Source organism: Furipterus horrens, unplaced genomic scaffold, assembly GCF_987537825.1.
Source record: "Furipterus horrens unplaced genomic scaffold, mFurHor1.1.pri manual_scaffold_9, whole genome shotgun sequence".
In the NCBI taxonomy this organism is placed as follows: Eukaryota; Metazoa; Chordata; class Mammalia; order Chiroptera; family Furipteridae; genus Furipterus; species Furipterus horrens.
In genome coordinates, this window is record NW_028327179.1 from 13,089,555 (window position 1) to 13,109,118 (window position 19,564).

The 19,564-nt window shown below is 42.0% G+C and overlaps 1 pseudogene; it reads right to left on the reverse strand.

Moving 5' to 3' along the window:
* Positions 1-369: 369 nt before the first annotated feature.
* On the reverse strand, positions 370-1,465 carry LOC150001314 (glyceraldehyde-3-phosphate dehydrogenase pseudogene; annotated as a pseudogene).
* Positions 1,466-19,564: the final 18,099 nt, after the last annotated feature.

The following is a 19,564-nucleotide window of genomic DNA, read 5'->3' on the forward strand; positions in this document are numbered from 1 at the left end:
TAGTTTTATACTGGTGAGCAAAGGGATGTGACCTGTTCTTGGCTGGGCTCACTGTCAATGTCTTGGGGAGGATTAGGCGAGCTTTGTAGGGGAAAGATAAGTAAGGAGAAGTTTCCACACAACTATGAGTGTCAGCAGAGTGCTAGCATGCAGTAAATGTAAGCCATTATTAATTAGTGAAAAGTAATGCTACTACTACTGCTTACTAGGCCTATGAGTATTAATTCTAACCCTGGTTACTGCCACCAACATTACTATCCAGGTGCAGATATTTTACATCCAAAGTCACCATTGGAAAGTGCACCATACTGGAGGCTGTCTTTTTATTTTACTTACTTACTTACTTACTTACTTATTTATTTATTTATTTATTTTTGGGTACAGTGAACTTTATTGATGGTGCATGACAAGGTAGGGCTCCCTAAGCCCCTCCCCTCTTTAGGGGGTCTAGGATGGCAACTAGAGGTCAGGAGATTCTCAGTATGTTGGGGGATCAGTTTGGGGCAAGGATTCCCCAGTAGCTGAGGGCCTCTCTTCCTGTCGCTGGGGCTGGTGGTCCAGGGGGCTCTTACTCCTTGGTGGCCATGTGGACCATAAGGTCCACCACCCTGTTGCTGTAGCCAAATTCATTGTCATACCAGGAAATGAGCTTGACAAAGTGGTCATTGAGGGCAATGCCAGCCCCAGCATCAAAGGTGGAGGAGTGGGTGTCACTGTTAAAGTTGCAGGAGACAACCTGGTCCTCAGTATAGCCCAGGATACCTTTGAGGGGGCCCTCTGATGCCTGCTTCACTACTTTCTTGATGTCATCGTATTTGGCAGCTTTCTCCAGGCAACAGGTCAGATCCACAACCGACACATTGGGGGTGGGGACACAGAAAGCCATACCAGTGAGCTTCCCATTCAGCTCAGGGATGACCTTGCCCACAGCCTTGGCAGCACCAGTAGAAGCAGGGATGATGTTCTGGGCAGCCCCTCGGCCATCACGCCACAGCTTCCCAGAGGGGCCATCCACGGTCTTCTGGGTGGCAGTGATGGCGTGGACTGTGGTCATGAGCCCCTCCACGATACCAAAGTTGTCATGGATGACCTTGGCCATGGGGGCCAAGCAGTAGGTGGTGCAGGAGGCATTGCTGACAATCTTCATGGAGTTGTCATACTTGTCTTGGTTCACACCCATCACAAACATGGGGGCATCAGCAGAAGGGGCAGAGATGATGACCCTCTTGGCTCCACCCTTCAAGTGAGCCCCAGCCTTCTCCATGGTAGTGAAGACCCCAGTGGACTCCACAACATATTCAGCACCAGCATCACCCCATTTGATGTTGGTGGGATCTCGTTCCTGGAAGATGGTGATGGACTTTCCATTGACAGCGAGCTTCCCGTTCTCAGCCTTGACTGTGCCTTTGAACTTGTCATGAGTAGAATCATACTGGAACATGTAGACCATGTAGTTGAGGTCAATGAAGGGGTCATTGATCGCAACAATATCCACTTTGCCAGAGTAAAAAGCAGCCCTGGTGACCAGGCGCCCAATACGGCCAAATCCGTTCACTCCGACCTTCACCAGCGTGTCTCAGGGTTGAGGCTGGCACTGCGCAGGAAGACACAGCAGTCCGTTGAACTGGAGGAGCAGAGAACCCTGGAGGCTGTCTTTTTAAATGTGCCAGGCACTTTGTAAAGCACTTGACAGGCCTTACCGCATTTATTCCTCGCAACAAGCTAATATTACATCCCTTTTACAGGTGAGGCCGCTGAGGCCCGGGGAAGTGAGACACCTTGCTCGAGGGCACAGAGCCATGAAAGGGTGGAGCCGGGATACAATCCCAGGCAGTCTGGCTCTGTGGTAGTGACTCTCTTCTCTTAGTCGTAATAGAATTAAGAGTTCACATTTATGGAGAGCTCTGTCTGGGTCAGGCCTCATGCTAATCCCTTTACACAAGTTATCTAATTTAATTTTCACAGTACAGTAACTCTGGTGTATTATCTCCAATTTACAAGGAAATGAAGTCATGAAGAAGTTAAGTCACTTGCCCAACTGTGCAAAGTTGGCAGACGGCAAAGTCAGGACGCGGAGCCAGGGTTCCGTCCTGGAAGACCATTTTGTAGAGGTCCTTCGCAGCCCGTCCCCATGGGTACTTCATGCTTGATGGCCTCACTTTAGGCTTCCTGCCTTAGGGCCTCCCTGGCTAGTTTCACCTGTTGTTCACCCACTATCAGAAGCTGCCACTGCATCGTAACACACCATTTAAGTAACTTTGAACTGCCTCATGCTAAAAATCTTCAGTGTCACTGTTGCCAAACGGCCTGAAAGTGCCCAAGGTGCAGAATTCACATAGAATCCGAATCGTAATCGCTGACATCACAAACCTCGGTAGGTAGATATTTTCCCAATGGTACATGTTAGGGTGCAGTCACCATGAAACTGCATGATAAAAATTAAAGTTAATTCTTTCATCTACAAGGGTTATAATTTGATCTTGAAACAGTTGGTACAAAATGGTGACTTTTGGCTGTCTGTTTTACAAAAGAGCACAAGTAAGTGGATTTGCCCCTAAACAGTTGTCTTTGGGGTCAGGCCACTGTCCAAACGGTGCATGACACAGTTCCTGGCTGAGATTCTGGTCAGAGAGCCAGCCAACTGCCCCTGAAGAGCAAAGAGACCCACTAGTGCAGGCACACAGGGGAGCTTCAGGGGCCCCAAGCTTGGAGGGCACCTCCCCCTCAGCAAAGGATTTGGTTATTTAATGAACATTTGTTGAGAATCTGGTTCTACAAAGATGAGTAAGATGCACTTCTTGTCCTACAGAAAGTTAGAACCTGATATGACTTAAAAAATAATAATGTGTAAACAAATCCTGTACCATCCTGTGATATGTGGATATTTCCAGGGCTGGGGGTAGCACCAAGGAAGAGGATCCATCTAGTTCTGGAAATCAGGGTCTACGAATAGAAACATACAAGAGGGAGAGGACCCAATAAAATGATGTTCGCTCATTCACAGTCATAGCCTTTGCTTTACCAAAGGGATGATTCAGTCCTGCTGGGCATTTATGTTTAAGATTTGATACACAATTAGTTACTAATAAAGGAATGTTATTTAATCCTTAGAGTAAGTATATAATCCTCTAGGTGCTTACTGTTTCATTTCTCTGAGTATTTGTTCTATTAATTCATGTTTATGGGGCATTTATAAACTGCACGCGGTAGTTTTACACAGGTAAATTATATGCTTAATAAGAAATAAAATATTTCTTGTAGCTGGGAGCTTGTGGATAAGAAAACTATGTTCTTTAGAATTAAGATAGCATACCTAGGTGGTTGTGACTAAGATTGCCTCTCACTTAAACGGAGAGAGGCCCTCTTCCCGAGTCCCAAACGAGTCATCGTCACACACAGGGTCTTCATTCTTGTTTCCAACGGCTGCTGCCAAAGTATCCTGCATCCAGAAAAGCAATTTGTTAGCTGAGGTAAAGGAATAAATTACTCCTAAGGCCCATTCAGTTAAAGTATATAGATATAGTTCAAGCAAACCCGGGATAGAAAAATATGTATTTACACAGCAGATAGATTAAGGATAATAATTCACTTTCCAAAGGATTTACCACTGCATGCCCTTCTAAAATGAACTAATCCCTATGTATTTAGAATGTGGTTTGATTTTTAAAACCCCTCTATAGGCAATTTTGAGGGGGCAATCTATCGTTTAAATGAAGGTAGTCGGGAATGATGGGTCTTACAGATGTGGAATGCGACAGTTAGTTTTTTAGTTCCTATGTGACCTCTTCATGTTTGCCAACTTCTGGGTTGAGACATTCTTTACAATGTGTTGTGGTGTACAGAGATGGAGGCTTGATGGCAAACTATTAAAAGAATAATTGAATATATAAAGTTCTAGCATTCCTTAACACAATGTGAATGCTAGCAACCTTTGCAAGGGTGAAAAACACTGCCTTGAACAGAGCAGTTTATAGCTTTCTGAGCACATTATATGCATTATTGAATTTGCTCTCCATAGTAGTCCTAGGAGGTAGAAGACAAGGTGATATTTTCATTTCACTGATTAGGGTCCAGAGTCACATGGATCAGAAGAGGTGGAGCTGGGACAAGAACACAAGTGTTCTTCTCCTAGTCTATGGCATTTCCCTCTTCCCCAGAATTCCCATTCTATTAGTTGGCGTTAGAGTGAGCCAGTGATTCCTGATTTATCATTTTAACTTCCTGAATTTTATATAATATTCAGCATCTCTACTAGAAAACCAGTCTTCCTTACCACTTCATGGATGTATCTTAGTCAGCTCTGAAATGCCGATTTAGTGATTCTTGGATTTCATGTGTGACTATAGATACCAATAGTGGAAAATGTTTACTCCTGAAGCCCTAAAGAAAAGTAATAGGACTGGTGTAGCTTTTCAGCTAAATATGCATTAGCTTTTTCACAGTAAGGAGAAATGTTGAGAGACGCATTTGTTTATTTGTGGTAATGAGTATTTATATAAAAATGGGAATTTGAAAATGACTTAAATAATAACCCAAAATTTTAGAGAAATTATATTAAATGTTCTCTTTAGTAGTATATGGCAAATACTGTCTTGGGAATGGAAAATTCAGTGCAAGCATTATAAAATAATTCTGCCATAATAAAATGTACCTTTAAAAGAAAGTCTATTAAAAAGTCAGATACAGCTACTGTTCAATAAATGCACAACTTAGAAGAGGCACTTGGGGAAGGCCAACTTTGCCTAGAGTGAGACCTCAGAGAAGAATCATCTTCACATCCTCTACCTAGAGGGGATTTCTCCCTGGAGTAATGGACAAGTACTGAACTCAAATCCGTTTTACTCAAGTACAGGCAATAGCACTTACCCATTGGTAGCAAGAGCCTTCTGGGTTTCCCTTTTCAAACAAGAAGGGGTCCCCTGGGATGGAACTGGACTGCTGTCGAATAACCAACATTAGAAAGAGCATCGTGTCCTTCTTGACTCTGACTGAACAGGGAAAAATATTGATGTCATGGGGAACACCTGATTCTCAGAACAAGGTGGATTCCATAACCTTTCTAACCCCATCAGAATTGCTCAACAGTAAATGTCATGTGTGACCTTCACACTGACTGTACTTGGTTGAGGTTTATGCATAAAATATCCTTAGAATTTTGACCAATATGCTTTGATCTCTGTTTTTTTTCTTACTTTGTAAATATTTCTGACCAAATGCACTCTAAATGCAAAATGAGACAATAAAATTAATAACTACTCTGTAATTAATTAGCATAATGTGATGGTGCTATGTGGCGGAAAGGTCATTGGTGTTCAGATCCTCATTTTGCTTCTTTCAAATCTTGTGATCTTTGATAGATTACTTAGAAATTTGTCTCACATTTTCCTCATCTTAAACAAGGATAAGGATGTCTGATTTGCTAGGGTGTTGAGAGTATTCATGTGAACAATATCTATGCTGTTCATGTATACTTGGCACATAAAAGGTACTCCAAAATGTAAGTTTGCAAAAGCTGAAAATAAGCCTCAACATGAGAAGATTCATCCTTGATCTATCCATACATTCTGGCTTTCAACCATAAATTCCTGAGCTCACAAGTGACAAAGCTTTTATTTGCTGTGTAACCAACACGGTTCAGTTAAGCCAGGCAAAATGCTGTTCCCTAAGTTAGGAATGTCAAACAGGTTTCATCTAACATGCCATTCTGATCCATTGGTTGTGCCTATCTGAGAGCTGTGTCAAGGATGCTGAAACTGTGTGTGCAACCATCGATTAGTCATGCCTGCTGTGGAGCTGGGAGCAGAATGTGGTGGTATGTGTGCTGGCATTTTCCTTGGCTGGCCTAAGATGCTTTTCGTCATGTCTTTACCCAACATCAGAGAAACAGATACCTAGTTCTACTACTGCTGAACTGTGTGCAAGATGTGCAGAGGTAACTCTTCATTATTGGAGGCAGCTTGTTTAAGTGAGAATACGGACGGGCAGAGAGAGGGAAACCTATTCTCCAAATGTCTCCCATTTGCCAGGATGGGCACTGCTCTTTCACATCTATATGCCTTGACACGTGTTCTTTCTACTTTTGAAAATGCCATCCCCATCTCTGTCACTTGGCAAACTCTAACACTTTAAGAGCTAGCTCAAGTATAGGTTCTTATTGTAAAGAGGCCTGATAGATTCACACCCCGATTTGCTTCTATCTTTGGTGCCCACCTTATAATAAGCCCTAAATAAATGTTGATTAAACAGGTACATAGATTCAGTCGTTGGTAGTTGTGAACTTATTGCCATTTTAATGTTCATAGGTTTGGTCTTCTTTTTCTTAAACAAGTCCCTTTAACATTTCATGTAATAATGGCTTGATGATGAACTCCTTTAGCTTTACCTTGTCTGGGAAGCACTTTATCTGCCCTTCCATTCTAAATGATAGAGCAATCTAGGTTGTACGTCATTGCTTTTCATCACTTTGAATACTTCTTGCCAGTCCCTTCTTGCCTGCAAGGTTTCTTTTGAGAAATCAGCTGACAGTCTTATGGGAATTCCCCTGTAGGTAACTAATGGCCTTTCTCTTGCTGCTTTTAAGATTCCCTCTTTGTCTTTCACCTTTGGCATTTTAATTATGATATGTGGTCCTCTTTGGTTCTAGCTTGTTTGGGACTCTCTGTATTTCTGGGACTTGTATGTCTATTTCTTCCACCAAATTAGGGAAGTTTTCTTTCATTATATTTTCAAAAAAGTTTTCAATTTCTTGCTCTTCCTCTTCTCCTTCTGGCATCCCTGTGATCCGTGTGTTGGTACGTTTGGAGATGTCCCAGAGGCTCCTTATGCTATCCTCATTTTTTAAATTATTTTTTCTTCTTGCTGCTCTGGTTGAATGCTTATTTCTTCCTTATATTCCAAATTGATTTGAATCCTGGCTTCCTCCCCTTTACTGTTGGTTCCCTGTAGACTTTTTTAAAATTTCACTTAGTACGACCTTAATTTCTTCCTTAATGTTGCTGTACTCAGTGAGTTCTTCGAGCAACCCAATCACCAGTGTTTTGAACTCTGCATCTGATAGGTTGGCTATCTGTGTTTCACTTAGTTATTTTTCTCAGGTTTTGTTCTATTCTTTCATTTGGGCCATATTTCTTTGTCTCCTCAATTTGGCAGCCTCCCTGTTTTATTTCTGTGTATTAGGTACAGCTGCTTTGACTCCCTGTCTTAGTAGCATGGCCTATTGTAGAAAAGACACCTGTAAATTGTGTGGGGCAGAGCCTTAGGTAATCAGCAAAGAGGGACCACCTGCTTCACTTCTTTGTGACTGTGTGGGGGGAAGGCTCAAAGAGGAGACACTGCTGCTGCCTGGTTTCTGGAGGTTTGTGTGGCATTAGCCCCACTTCCAGTCACTTCACCTCTTCCTCGTATGCAACTGGAGCCCTTCCAGCTGTTGCCCTGGTGCTGAATTCCAGAATGGGTGAGTTTGAGTACATTCTAAGTCCATAGGGGCCCTCTAAGTGGAGTCTCCTGAAAATCTGGTTGTTTCTTCTGCTGCCCCAACCCCCACTGCCAGAGTTGTGAGAATTTATCTTCCTGGCGCTGGAACCCTGAGCTGTGCAAGCTAGTCTGGGGCTGGGATCACTCGCTCCCAAGGTATCCCTCCTGATTTTTATCCACCACACGTGAATATGGTACCGCCTGTTCCACTGCCACTGATTCTCTGTGCCACACCCAATCTCTGTGCCACTTTGTCCATCACCGCATCACTGCTCCTATCTGGATGAATGTGGCTTCTTTAAATCCTTGGCTGTTGGACTTCCACACAACTTGATTTTCTGATGGCTCTGGTTTGTTATTTGTTTTGAGGTCTAGTTATAATTCTCCCTGTGGTTGTATGAGGAGGTGAAGTGTGTCTACCTACACCTCCATCTTGACTGGAAGTCGCCCCATTTTAGCTATTCACACTGTTGCATAACCATCATCCCTGTCCCTCTCCAGAAGCCTCTTCATCTTGGAAAACTGAAACTTTGTACCCATTAAACTAACTCCTCATCCCCTCATCCAAGCTTCTGGCAACCACCATTCATTCTACTTTCTGTCTCTATGAATTTGATTAGTCTACATAACTCAGATAAGTGGAATCATACAGTACTAGTCTTTGTGATTGGCTTACTTCACTTAACAATGTTCTCAAGGTTCATATATATAGCATGCATCAGAATTTCCTCCCCTTTTAAAGCTGAATAATGTTCTATTATGTGTGTATTCTTCATCTTATTCTCCATTCATCAGTCCATGGACACTTGGGTTGCTTCCACTCCTTGGCTACTGTAAACATGGGTGTACAAATATGTCTTTGCATCTCTGCTTTCAACTCTTTTGAGTATACCCAGAAGTGGAATTGCTGAAACATGTGGTAATTCTATTTTAATTTTTTTTGAGGAACTGCCATACTGTTTTCATAGCATCTGCATCAATTTTCATTCTCACTAACAGTGCACAAGGGTCCAATTTCTCCACATTATTGCCAACACTTGTTATTTTCTGTATTTTTGTTTTTGATAATAACAATCTTGATGGGTGTGAGGTGGTATCTCATTGTGGTTTTGATATGCATCTCCCTAATGATTAGTGATATTGAGCTTTTTTTTTTTTTCATGTGCTTATTGGCTCGCCGTCTATCTTTTTTGGCAAAATGCCAATTCAAGTCCTTTGCTTATTTTAAAATTGGGTTGCTTGATTTTTGTTGTTGACTTGTAGGGGTTCTTTATATAGCATGAATATTAACTTCTTATCACATGTTATATAATATTTGGAAATATTTTCTCTCATTCTATGCATTGTCTTTTCACTCTATTGATTGCAGCTTTTGATGCATGTAAGTTTTAAGTTCTTATATAGTTCATACATATATTTTTTGTCTTTATTTTTGGTGTCATATTCCAGAAATCATTGCCAAGTTCGATGTCATTAAAGCTTTTCCCCTATGTTTTCTTTTAAAAGCCTTTCATTGATTTTAAATTAGTCTTTGTATAAAGTATAATGTAAGGGTCCAACTTCATTCTTTTGCATGTGAATACTTAGTTTTCCCAACCCCATTTGCTGAAAAGACTGTCCTTTCCCTCCTAAACAGTCTTGGTGTCCTTGTTGGAAATCATCTGAGCATAAATGTAAGGGTTTATTTCTGGGCTCTCTATTTTATTTTATTTTATTCATTTTATTTTTCTATTTTATTTTGTTGATCTATATGTCTGTCTTTATGTACTACACTGTTTTGATTACTGCAGTTCTGTAATAAGTTTTGAAGTTGGGAAGTCTTTTTCAAGATTATTGTGACTCTTCAGGGTCCCTTGAGATTCCATATGAATTTAAGATGGATTTTTCTATTTCTATCCGGATTTTGATAGGGATTATATTGAATCTGTAGATCTCTTTGGATAGCATTGACATCTTAACAGTATTACATCTTCTAGTACATGAATAGGGTATGTCTTTTCACTTATTGATGTTTTCTTTAATTTATTTCAGTAATGTTTTATACTTTTCAGTGTACAAGTCTTTCACCTCCATGCTTAAGTTTCTTTCTAAGTATTTTATTTGTTTTGATACTATTGTACATGGAATTGTTTTCTTAATTTCTCCTCTGATCACTCATTGTTAGTGTTTAGAAACAACTGATTAAAAAAATAAATTTATTCGGGTAATATCAGCTGATAATATTACATAAATGTCAGGTATACAACTTTATAATACAGCATCTGTATGCTCCATGTGTGCTCACCACCCCAAATCTAGTCTTCTTTAGGTTCATGTGGTTGACCCCTTTCCCCTTTTCTTCTATTAAGCACTTGGATTATCCAGCTATTCCAAATTGACAAAAACTGTAAGTATATTTAAAAAAAAAACACTAAGTAGGAAGACATAGCATGGAATAAAGAAATGTAAAATATCTCATTAATGATTTTATATTATGTGTTTAAATGATAATATTTGGGATATATTAGATTATATAATATTTTTAAAAATTAATTTTACCTGTTTGTTTTTACTTTTTAAAATGTGACTTCTAGAAAATTATGAATTACATTTGTGGCTTGTATTATATTTCGATTGGCTACCACTGCTCTAGTCTGATGGGGCCAACGTTGGACCTAATTTGGACAGCCACTAGACAGGAATGCCATGTGCTGCGTGGCTGAGACCAATCATTGGAGGTGAGTTGCTATTGCAGGGGGTTAAGTCCTAAGGAGGGGAAATTGGCATCTCTTGATTTCTGCAAGGAAAGCAGGGCTTGTGTCTGGTGGATTGAGGAGCAACGGTGATGATACTCAATAGGGTGGGAGAGAGAGTGTTCTCTCTTGGAGGCACAGCAGCCGAGGCTAGAAAGTGGCTCCTTTCGCCTTCGCAGCCTATGCACTTGGAGCCCCATCTGTCTAGTAGATGTGGGTAGAGATATTCTTGCTTGTTTTCCTAGCTCTGTCCAGATCTGTGTTTCCCCCTCACCACTAGACATTCAGGGACTCATCCTTTGCCCTTGAAGGAAAGGCCAGAGCTCTCTAAAGCTGGCAGAGCTGTTGGACTGGCCCTCCCCAGTGGGAGTGTCTTGGTGTTTTCTGCTGCCCAGACAGCACTGGAGGTGGGCAGCAGGCATCTGAGTCAGCTCCCTGTCCTGGCGCCAATGTAGGGTATCTACTCTCCACTTCTGTGGCTTTGGAGAGTGCAGGGTGTGGGTGAGTTTTGGAAGAGACTCAGAAGGACTGAGAGCTGTAGACCGCATTGCGAAACGTCCACCATTCCCAAGATCCGAGTCTGTCCTTGGAGTGGATAGGAACACAGAAAGCGCCAGACTGACAACTTCCTTCCCATGTGTGCAAAGGAGTCTCCTCTACATCAGCAGAAGGATACAGTCTCTAATCCTCAGGTTTCTTCCCTGTAATTCGCCACTTGCAGAGCCTTTGTAATTGCCACCTTCTAGGAGGTGGAAGCTCCTGGAAAACGAAGTCCACTGATAAGAGTGCATATATGTGAATGGAGGTGGTTGTGGAGCAGGGAGTACCATGAGGTCTGGAACTCTGGGTGGCCCAGAATGGGTCATTTCCCTTTGAAGAAATATTTATCTGAATCTAGATGATCAACTGTTTCTGGATACATCTATTTTGCCCTTTGACAACAAAAATTGTTAGATATATTCCTGCCTGTGCATAACACTTTTTATTATATTAAACTTCAATTGCCAGAGAACACGTTGTTATCTTCCGGATATAAAATGCAAGAACAGCTTCAGTTTGGGCATTTAAGGTAGTTTGGAGTCACCATGATATGCAGTCTGGGTCTGATGGAAGGTATAGGATTTAGTCTGCAAACAAGAAGCCTGAGTTATTTTTCCCATGGAGTATATTTATTTCTGACAGTATTTGAGGTTATGGACTTTATTTCTATCTGAAGAAAGAAAACAGGGTGTAATACAATCTTGTGATATCACACTGGGTAAAACCCATTGCACTGATTTTCTTCTAGATGAGGACATCCATTTCAATACTCAAAGGAACTGAGAATGTTTAGTGTTCTGGGGACAGGCTAAGCTGAATTTAAGAGAAGGGTGATCTTTTATTCTTGCTTTAAAAATAAACTATATAATTAAATGGCTATAGATACTTTTGCGGGAGGAAAACAACAGTCAGATTCTTTGCAATCATGCCAAACAGGCAGTAGGTCCTAACCCTATGGCAAAATACAGAATCAATACCAATCAGAAAAAAAAAAAAAAAAAAATGCTAACGAAAGGGAAAGTCTCACAGGAGCCACAGGTGATAAAAGATTTAAAATGTGAATAAAACATCACAGGTCAGCATTAAAATAAACAATACATTTCTCTGCCAAGGCAAAGCATCCAGATGCTAACCAGAGGTGCAAAACAGACTGAACCACATGGTGGAAGGGGTGGCGGTCAGGGGCAAAGAGCAAATCCCAGACCAACCATTTCACTTCCCTTTCACTTCTCCAGGAAGAAAGCAGTCTTCTTTCATGGAGAGCCTGTCACTCTATAATCAGCACTTTCTTTAAAGTTAAAAATCTCTGGAAATATAAGTCTTGCCCATGCATAATTTCTAGGATTATAATAGTTGGAGTCTGAGGAAAAAAAGACCAGACTTGCCTTCAGAGAAGTAAAGATGATTACCTGTTGGTTAATTGTGTAAATGAATTAAGTGCTTTAAAATAATACTTAGGGAAATGATGAAGTCAAAAAGGTCCATTATAGACAGATTGAATTTTGGTTGAAAGGAAATTGAAGTCAGCTCCAACTGGAAGGGTTTTATGGGCTGGGTGGAGAGGAACTCAATAGTTGATAATGCTTCAGGACCATCAGTTCTTAGTGAGTGACTTCTCATCATGGGAATTTCCATATTTCAAAGCCAAATCCTTAAAACAAAACAAAAATACTCAGAAAACAATGATTTCATATCTAGCCATCATCAAAGGAATGCATTTGGCAAATATACGAGTAAATCAATTTTATTATTTTTTGCCAAATCATGGAGAGTGGGTCTGTATCATCACCATTTGAAAGAATGTAATCAACCAACCTCCAGTCAGAGACAGCCCGTTCACGGTGGCCCAGGTGCCCTGATCTCATGTCCCTTAAAGTCACTGGTCTACCTGCACCCATGTATTATGGTCTCAGTTCCACAATTTGTCTTGCCCTGATGCATTGAATATCTACTTTAATGACTAGACTCTACACTGGAAAATTGCACATAAATTTCATAGCACTTTAAGTTTAGAATTTAGAATATTTAAACAGTGGTTGTAGAACCAACTTTATGTCCTTGTGTTAAAATAAACTACAGAGTTTATCACAGGAGCATAGTAACAACATCTACTTCCTGTTTTCTTTCCCAGCTGGCTACATATCTGGCTTTTCTTAACCTTTTGAAGTTCATGTCATAATAGCTAATACTTATTGAGCACACATAAGTGTGCTAGGCACTACACTCAACCCTTTCTTTATATGGGTTTTTGCATTTAACTCTCACAGCGTCCTTACGAGGTAGAAGATGTTATTACAGCCACTTTAGAGATACAGAAATGGAGGCATGGTGAACTTGACCAAGGCCACCCAACTCTACTGCCAAGATAGAGCCAAAGCAGTTTGCTGCATGCTACTTGCTTCAGAGTTAAAAGTGTGGACTGTGTCAATATTCACATACATCTCACCTGATTATTCAGCTAACACCCCTGCCCTGGAACTGCCAATATTTTCACTCCTGATGAATGTCATCCAATTTTCTTCCTCTGAGTTTTGCCTTACCCATTTATTTCTCATTTCCAGAATTGTTTGCCTTACACAATGTGTAGGTATCTAGAAACGCTTGTTTTCTCAGGGTGAAATGAAACTCATATTATTGTTTGATTTATTGTACTTGCTGCTCTAGCTGGCCTAGCTTCAGGAGTGTAGTTTTTAGTTCAACTTAGAGGCAGCCTGTGGAGGTAATAACTTGGCATCTGTTATATACATATTGATGTGTGAGGCCTATAAGTTATAACGGTGGCATTTAATAATGCGTATCTGTGCGGTCCTTTTCCTTATTCTTTCTGCAATGGTGATGCAATCCACTATCACCTGGCTTGATATTTTCCTGGAGCAATGTGATATTTTTAGAAAGATCTAAAATACAGGGGTTTTTTTTGTTGTCATTTTTGTTGGCTTTTTTAAAGGCCATTCTTCCTTCAGATGAAGTTGTTATACAGCTCATTTCCATTTGTAAACATTCTAATTAAGAAACATAAAAAAAAAACCCTCAATGGTTCAAAATATATTTGTGAACAATAAATTAAAATATTAATGTTTCATGCTTACTATAGCATTATTTATAATAGCTAAAAGTTGAGAATACTGTAAATATGCTTAAATAAGGCATTGGTTAAATAAATTAGATGCCATCCATATGTTGGAATATCATGCTTCCCTGAAAAAAAAAATCATATTTTGGAACACTTTAAAGTTATGTGAGGAATGTTCACAATCAATTATTAAGTGATGAAAGCAAAGGATAAAGTAGTATGAGTTATTCCTTAATATAAGAATTATTTAAATGTGTATTTTCATTTTCCATAAATAATGTTTTCTTTAAATTTTTGCTCTCATGTTTATTATTGATTTGTAATTTTTATATTATTATGGATAGACCACACAGTCTCTATGATATTGGTTCTTTGGAATCTATTAAAATTTTCTTCTGATTTGATACAAGCCTTAGGGGGGTAGCCAGCTTTTATACTGGTAAACTAGCTGGATTTCCATTTCATGTGATGGCTCAAAATTAACTCCCATGCACATGACTGGGCTTGACATCCCAATCTTTCTCAGCTATGTCCCAGACCGAAGTGTGTGGTATTAATATTTGTGCTAGATACTTGTCTGGATTTTGCAACATAAAGGACACATTTTTAGCCAGTTCTAGGATGCAATCTAATGTCTGAGCCAATGGAATTAACCATTTGGTTTCTGGGTTTGACATGTTGCAATTTAAATATCAGTCAACAAATGATGATCTATTGGTTGACCTGGTCTATAAGTCAGGATTTCTCAACTTCACCACTCTTAATATTTTGAGCTGGACAATTTTTGCCTGTCATGCAGGTATTGCTGTCCTGTGCACTGGAGACTGTTTGGCAGCAGCATCCTTGGCTTCTACCTACCAGATGACAGGAGCAAAGCCCTCCTCCTCAGCTGTGGTAATTAAAAAAGTCTCCAGACATTGCCAGATGTCCCCTAGGGCACAAAATCACCCCCAGTTAAATGTCAGTACTATAGAGAAGTGGCAAGTTCCCTTTTAAAACTAGTGACTTGGTATGAGTTTCATTGAGTCACTAAGTGCATGCGTTGAGTCTTTAACACACACAGGGCACTGTGATTTTACAGAGCGGTTTCAGTTACGCATGGAGAAAGCCAGCTGTAGTCTGCCGTATTCTCAGGAAGCAGTCTGGGGTACACAATGACATTCCAACACCAGGCTTCAATCCGTACAATGGGGGGCAATCAATCACAGCTCTTAGGAGAAAGTGTGCAGGAGTCAAAGACTGCTGGGACATAGCTGTCACTCCATAAACTGTAGCTTTTATTATTATTATCCAAACTGTGCTCATGCATGTCGACAAGGGCCCATCAACCGGCTCGACTAGTCTCCCCTTTCAGCTCATGCCACATGTCACAGCCACACATCCTTCTGAAATGTTTTTATCAAAACAACCTCAGTTGCATCCATGAGCAAACCAACAAGCAAGCAAACAAGTGAGTTAAAGAAAAGAATGTGAATCAATCAAGTGTCTGGTCAATAGTTAAAACTCACGCTCCAAGGCCTCTCCAGGGGCAGGGAGAATAGTGGTCTCCGCTTCAGCATGTGGCCCAGGCACGCTATTCGTGTCTTGGATGGCACATAGATTCCTCTGCTGGCGGAATGAACGGTTGCGAGGAGATTTCTTCAGCCTGGTTCATTATCTGTGTTAAACTATCAGGGCTCCATCTGAGCGGGCCAACGGGAAGCCTGCTTTTGATTTAACCATGCTCTGAACAAGCTCCTTCTATGGCTTTCCAAGAATTAATTACAGAGCTTAGTAAAGGCGCCTGCTGCGAAGTCCCAAGGATGGCTTTAGGAGCAATTACAGCAGTCGTATTGATGCCAGCAGAACGAGAATTTCCTTGGAGAACTGCTTGCAAAGAGAGAACTGGCTTGTGGAAACAAGCATGCAGGGGTCCATCTATAGCTTACAGGGGGAAGGTAGGCTCACAGACCAAGAAGGGTTTGGTTCACTCACCCAACATCTGGGTGACTGGGCAGCCGTAGACCTCGGCTTATGTAATTGGTCCAAAGAGAAAGGGAGACGGGGAGAGAGCGATCCTGACAGCCAAGTGCTCATCGGAGAGTGTGAAGCTGAAGAATGCTGAGATTGAGTTGCATGGCCCTGTAGTATGGAATTCTGTGGAGCTCACGCTTGCCACACTGGGGATAAAGCAGATCCATCCAGGGGCTCTGAACCAACTGCAGCCATGCAGCGAGTTCCTGAGAGCATGTCCACTTGCGGAGGGCATCGCTGGGTTCCTTGCCGAAAGCTTCAGTGGGTTGTGTCGGCAGCGTGAGAGGGCAGGATGCAGAGATGAGGTCGGTGGGAAACCTACAGAGAGGAGGTGGTTCTTTGTCTGAGCAAGGACTGCAGGAGCCATCCTGGGACAGGTAGCGGCTGCCTCCCGCAGGGCAGGCTCGCTTTTCCTTTGTACGGGAAAGGAGCTGAAATGGCTTTTCATGGCTTCTTAGTGAACGAATGACGTAAAAAATGACCAGCAGTGATAGCATCACAATCCTGCAATTTTGAGGAGATTCTAGTGTAGTTGGGGGGAGGGCCTCAGCCTCCCACCCATGATGGTAATAATGATAGATTCCAAAAGGGTAGAAATCTCAATATAGTGTAATAGAGGTTTCATGGGACTTAATTAGTGGTCCCTCACTGAGGATCTGTGCATCCCCCTCTCCTGTGTCCAGGGCTGTCAGAGGCTAGGCCAGCTCTGCAGACACAAACCTTAGCCTCCCAGTGACACTAATTACAGTGTGGCCTCTGGGACTCCACTGCGCTTTCTGGGTTTGTCTGCTGCCAACATTTTCATGCACACAGAAATTCCAGGATTGCTCCTTGCCCGAACATCTGTGAGTTTTCTGTACAAAGGCCTGGGGCCTCTGGCCAAAAGCTGTTACCATAATTGAGAAAAATAAATGTAAAAAAAAAATTACATTTGCTTCCCTAATTTTCAAGCAATCCCTTTGCTCTTAACCGTTCCTCCCTGTTTTTACCAGTGTGGAGAAACAAAATTCCCCATTTGAGCGAGTGGGCCATCTCACCAGCCTTTGGTAGGCAGCACACACCCTTTAGGGGTCCTGTCCAGTCTCAGGGTTAACTCTCACATTCACATCTCGAGCCCAGACCTGCCCCTGAGACAGGCTCATGTCTCTAACATGACCACCCCCCAACTCCTGAATTCACTACTGCCAATCGGCACCACCCACAGATCCCCCAGCTCAGGAAACAGCAAGTCTAGCCTTTTAGCTGCTCAGGCTAAACACTTCATCATCATTCTAGACTTTTCTCTTTTCTTCATCCCCTCTTCCTGCCCCTACCCAGTCTGCCAGAAAAATCTGTGGTTTTTCTTCAAAATATATCCAACGTCTAACCATTTCTCTGCTACCACTCTGTTCTGTGTCACCTTTATCTGTCACCCAGATCACTTCAGTTAGTGAAGAAGATTCTGGGCCCCATTCCAGTGTGTGTGTGTGTGTGTGTGTGTGTGTGTGTCTGTGTCTGTGTGTGTGTCTGTGTGTGTAGGGGGTGGGGGAGGTTTCCCCAAACATCCAACAAGCAGCTCTTTGACATCAGCTGGGCTTTTTATGATTGTTGATGAACGTCCAGCCTAAGAAAAAGTCTTATAGGAGTTTATTTCAGCCAAATTGACAATGGTGGGGAAGTAAAATCTCAACAGATGGAGAAAATGTTTCCAGACCATGGCACTTTTGCAGCTTATTTTATACATTAGTATCAAAGGAAGAGCTGTAAGGGGTTCAGTGAAGTCTACTGGTGGTAGATTCAGGGGGCAGGAGAAAGCATAGCAGGGAAATCTCTGAGACTGAATGAAAAATAAAGAGACACATGCTTCTTGTACATTGGTGAATACAGCATAGGTAACTATAAACATTCAGGGCACATTGTGACGGTATGGTGGGAACAAGATAACAGTGGGTCTGGTGCTCTGGCGCCTGAGGTTGTGCCTTTGAGGGGTCTGGAAAAGAAGATTGCTCTGACATTTCAAAGGCACGTTATCTTAGACGCATGAAGACAGCAGGCGATGAAGCTACAGGCCTAGGTAGTGGCTACCTACCCTGACCTACTTCTATATAGGAATTTTTACATTCAGGTACTGCCCCACCCCTCTGCTCAGGTGTGGTAACTTTGGTCTCTGGATTTGTAAGGCCCGCCTCACAAGGCTTCACCCATCATGTCAGGTTTGGTATGTGGCCACTTTTTGTACACACAATTCAATTCTATTCTGACAGGAGTTTTGCCCGCTTGTTCTTTGCTCACCTGCTGTGCAGCCAGCTTCCTAACAGACCACAGACTGGTACCAGTCCTCAGCTCAGGGGGGTTGGGGACCCCTGATCTAGGTGCTTTCCAAAAACCACCTTGTTAACATAACAAAAGATACCTTTATCCCTCTCATCGCTTAGGAAACTCTAGGGGTTTTAGGAGCTTTGTGTCAGCAGAGGTTGAGACCGAATTTATATTTCTTATTATAAATCGCAGCATCACTATTAGGTACTTCAGTATCTCCTCATGGGTCTTCCTGCCTCTGTGTCTGTGTTCAACACAGCAACCAGTGGTCCTCTTAAAGCCTAAATCTCATCATCTCATTCCTCTGCCCACAATTCCCTCGGGGACTTCCCATTTTCACTTAGGGTGAAGCCAGGTCCTTAGAATGGGCGACGTGATCCAGGCCTCCCCTCCCCCATCTCACTAACCCCTTTCCTTCCACTTTCCCTTTTGCTCTCTCTGCTTCAGCAACACAGGCCAGCTTACTGCTCCTACCTCGTAGTCTGGTGCTGACTCTTCCCTCTGCTGGAATGTTCTCTCCGCAGACATCCACAAGGCGAACTGCCTCACCTTCAAGAAAGCTCAAATATTCTGAGGCCTACTCTGGCCGTCCTATTTAGAATTGCAATCTGCCCTACTTCCTGTCTAGAGTCCAAATTCCCCCTGTGGGAGCAGCTAGGCCAGGTTGGAATCTAGGATCTACCCACTCCTTACCAGCTGTATGATTTGGGGTCAATTATCTAGCTTTGCTGAGCATCATTTCCTCTTCTGTAAAACGGGATGACTGCTTCCTGCCTACAGGACTACTGTACAGATTCTGTGAGATCCAGCTCACTGCGCGAGGCAAAAGCTGGCCCAAAGTAAGCCTTCAGTACATGGCATCTGTGGCGAGAGGATGCGTGGGAAGGTGGGGGCACACCTGGCATTTGAGAAGTAGAATAATTCCGAGGTGGGAGCATCTATGCAAACACAACTTAAGACATTTGCAGATGGACCTGGAGAACAGATTTTCTCAAACTCATTTATTTTATGACATATATAGAAGATAACATAAGGATTCTCTAACTATATTTTTGCAAAAAAAAAAGAATTGCCCCTGCCTTTACCTTCTTACTCTTCACTCTTTACCCATAACAGTTGCAGAGAAGAATATGGCCTCTGCATCGTGGATGGATATATTTGACCAGATGCTCTCTCTTCTTCCCCAGAGAACAAATGGCCGCCTGCATCAGAAAGACTGCCCCTTGAGACTCTGACCTGGGCCCCACATAATATAAGGCTATGACTTTCTAAATCTCAGTAAATTGTTGTTTGTTGTTTCTTTTTAAAGGTCGGGGGGGACCTCAACTTTTCCTGAGTGCTTTGGTCCAAAGCAGAATTCAAGGACAAAACGGATGGCCCTAAGACAGTATCATTCATGGTATCTGACAAAGTCTCCTCTCTTTATACGGATCTC